General features: G+C 44.7%; 1 pseudogene; it reads right to left on the bottom strand.

The window, feature by feature from the left end:
• Positions 1–364: 364 nt before the first annotated feature.
• LOC119804271 lies at positions 365–1,456 on the bottom strand (annotated as a pseudogene).
• Between the last annotated feature and the right edge of the window lie 1,937 nt (positions 1,457–3,393).

Genomic DNA, 3,393 nt, shown 5'->3' on the forward strand with positions numbered 1-3,393 from the left:
ACACTTGGGTAGTTGGTCCACTCATCTATATGCAGATCTTCACTTTACATAATATTTTCAATGTACACTACAGATACATAATACCAAAATAATATCTTAGAACAGTTATGCACAAGATATGCATAATGGATTTATACACTGGAGCCAGGTTATGACTAATTGGGAAATCATTGGCCTAGGCATGTCTGGTGAGGGTGCCATAGCACAGACACAGCAGGTTCACAGGGTAACTGAAGCCTGCACACAATTGGCAGTGTCTTGGAGATTGTGGGACTGTCATACCAACCAGGTTACCCACTACTACACAAGTACCACTTAGCATCAGGGTTAGAGATGTAGGAACACGAACCGCCCTAACCACAGCTCAGATGAGGAGACAGTCTCTCCATAGAAACCCTGCTGCAGCCTGGGACAGTGAAGCGCGAGGACATCTGAGGCCTTTTAAGAACTGCAGCTCTTTCTGGATCCCCCCAGAGCGTATCTGCACTCTTCTTCAAACGGGCCTCCCTCTTCAGAAGTCAGAGTCACCTTTCATAACATCTGAGATTCCATTTTGTCCCAGGACACAGGGGACACTGAGGACGACATTCATCCTTGATCCATAGAGGACCCTTAATCATGGTGGAAAATGGGATGCACCCACCCTCAGATTCTTCATTATGATCTCTGCCAAGTTGGCCACAGAACAGGCTTTAATGGCCCAGGACATATAACTTTCAGTTTGATCACCTCATAGGCGCTGTCAACCACCTGCTTGTGAACCTCCTTCCACTGCTCTTGTCTGCTTCGGAGCCCAGTTCTGGGTTCAGATTCTTCAGGGAGACACCCCGTGAACATTCACGCCACTCCCAATAGGCACACTGGAGTCCCGTGACTCCCCCAGGACCATCCATCACAGCTTAGTGTGTGAACACCCAGCCTTTCTCCCATCAGGGTAACGAAACCGAGTGAGTCCAGACTGCCAACCACTCCCGATGACTCGGGCTTTTGGAAAAGCCACTTAAATTCCAGACCATGAAGGTCAAGATATCCACTGGGTTGGAAACAATAAGCAGCTTGCAGTTTTGGGACTGTACTTCACCATGTTGGAATGATGAACTTGAAGATGTTCACCATTTCGCTGGACCAGATTGAGCCGACTCTCCCTCTGCTGACGGGCCCCTGCTGTGATGATGACTGGCTTGGAGTTTTGCAGTCAGCTATAGTCTTGACAGAGACAATTTTCGGTGTGTTTCTAAGGAAAAAGACTGCCGTGCTGGAGATTCATCATCTCTCCCTTCAGTTGGTCTACCATGACATCAACAAGGGCAAGCTCATCCGCCAAGTCCTTCATTAGGATACTGATGGCACAAGCCATGCCAAACAGCACCAACCCCAACAACCATAATCTTGTTCTGGTGGGCCTGGTTCTTCCTTAAGGAGATTCACAAATCAGCTGGTCCTTGAGAGTTGCCATCTTGTTGACTTTTGGAGCTTTTGGGACCGCTAGTGCACGATGAGCAGCTTTGGGCGCACAGCAGCATGGTCAGGGTCTCGGTGACAGAGGCTCCAAGCACCTAATAATTATGTCTTTATTGTGCAACTGAGAATATTTGTCTGGTTTCTTGGTAGGTGTAGCTATAGGGATCACAGCTGGGTAAGACCATTGATGCTTTTGCTCACTCCAGCAGCCTTCATAGCAGCTTTCAGCACTATGAAAAGCTAGCCAGAAAGAAGAATCTCCAACTGAGTTCCCTTTTATTTCTTTACATCTTTAAATAAATATCTGAGTATCATCAAACTCCTAGGGTCTTATCAAGTGTTCCGGTGGGAAATGAAGAGCAATTGCAAGAACCTATTTGTAGGCCTCTTTGGCCCTCCCTACCAACTCATAAATATTATCTCAAATCTTCAAGTTAGACAAACCTTTATCCAAACGAATGAAAAGGCAGAGAGAGAATATCCAAATTAACAAAATCAGAAATGAAAAGGAGGACATAACAACAGACATGGAGGAAATCCAATTAGGTCATATTTCAAAAACCTGTACTCCCCAAAATTGGATAAATTAAAGGAAATGGAAAATTTTCTGAATAAATATCACTTACCAAAATTAAATCAAGACCAAATGGGCAAATTAAATAGACTTATAACTGCTAAAGAAATAGAAACAAACCGGGCAATGGTGGCGCACGCCTTTAATCCCAGCACTCGGGAGGCAGAGGCAGAGGCAGGCAGATCTCTGAGTTCGATGCCAGCCTGGTCTACAAGAGCTAGTTCCAGGACAGGTTCTAGAAACTACAGGGAAACCCTGTCTCGAAAAACCAAAAAAAAAAAAAAAAAAGAAAGAAAGAAAGAAATAGAAACAAAACCTAGACATCAATGAGGACGTAGTAAAAGACAAGATCTCCTGAGTAAGTAAATTGGGAGCTTGGGGACCATGAGGGAAGGTAGAAGGGGAGGGGAGAGGCAGGGCGGGGAACAGAGAAAATATATAGCTCAATAAAAACAATAAAAAATCACACACTCTTTATTTCTTACTATCCAGTGATTTAGGCTCATCTTTACCCAGCCATATGCTCTCTTCCTTCTAGCTCTGTCTTACTTTTCAGACCCCTTTTGTTTGGTTAACTCTCCCCCTTACGCATTGTCATGCCAATTCCTCATCATCATCCTTGCCTGAACCTTTCCAGCTCCAGTATTGCTCCTTTCTACTTTCACATACTGTGTACTCTGCTATCCTCCCTTCCTTCCAGCATCTTCACGCAGTGGCCCCGTTCTAGTGTTATGGCTTCTTCAAGTACTCAAAGTTAAACACAAATCTGAAGATTATAACTGAAGATCCACACATGAGAAAGAATGTGTAGTGTTTGTCACTCTGTGACTGGATTACCTCTGCAAATTTTCTAAATAAGGACAATTGAAAGTTGAGGTCTTATACAGCAAAGAACACAGTCAATTGAGTGAAAGAGACAGCTTACAGAATGGGAGAAAACGCAATTTAAAAAATGGAGCTATTAACCCCAAAAGAGAGTTTCTCATTGGTGTTTTTGATTTTAGCCAATCTGACAGGTGTACTCACTCATAATCGGTTTCTAGCCATAACTTAAAGGACATCGAGCCTTAATTTGGGATCTTGAGAAGATAATAAGAAGAACCTTCACCTGCGATGGATGGAGAAAATGACAGAGCCCCCACATTGGTGCACCGGACTGAGCTCCCAAGGTCCTGATGAGGAGCAGAAGGGAGGAGAAACATGAGAAAGAAAGTCAGAACAGTGAGGGGTGCGTTCACCCATATGAGACGGTGGGGACAGAACTAAAGGGAGATCCACCAACTCCAGTTGGAATGAGACTGATGGAACATGCGACCAAAACCGGACTCTCTGAACTGTGGCCGACGGTGGAGGCTGAC

Source organism: Arvicola amphibius, chromosome X (assembly GCF_903992535.2).
Source record: "Arvicola amphibius chromosome X, mArvAmp1.2, whole genome shotgun sequence".
Lineage (NCBI taxonomy): Eukaryota > Metazoa > Chordata > Mammalia > Rodentia > Cricetidae > Arvicola > Arvicola amphibius.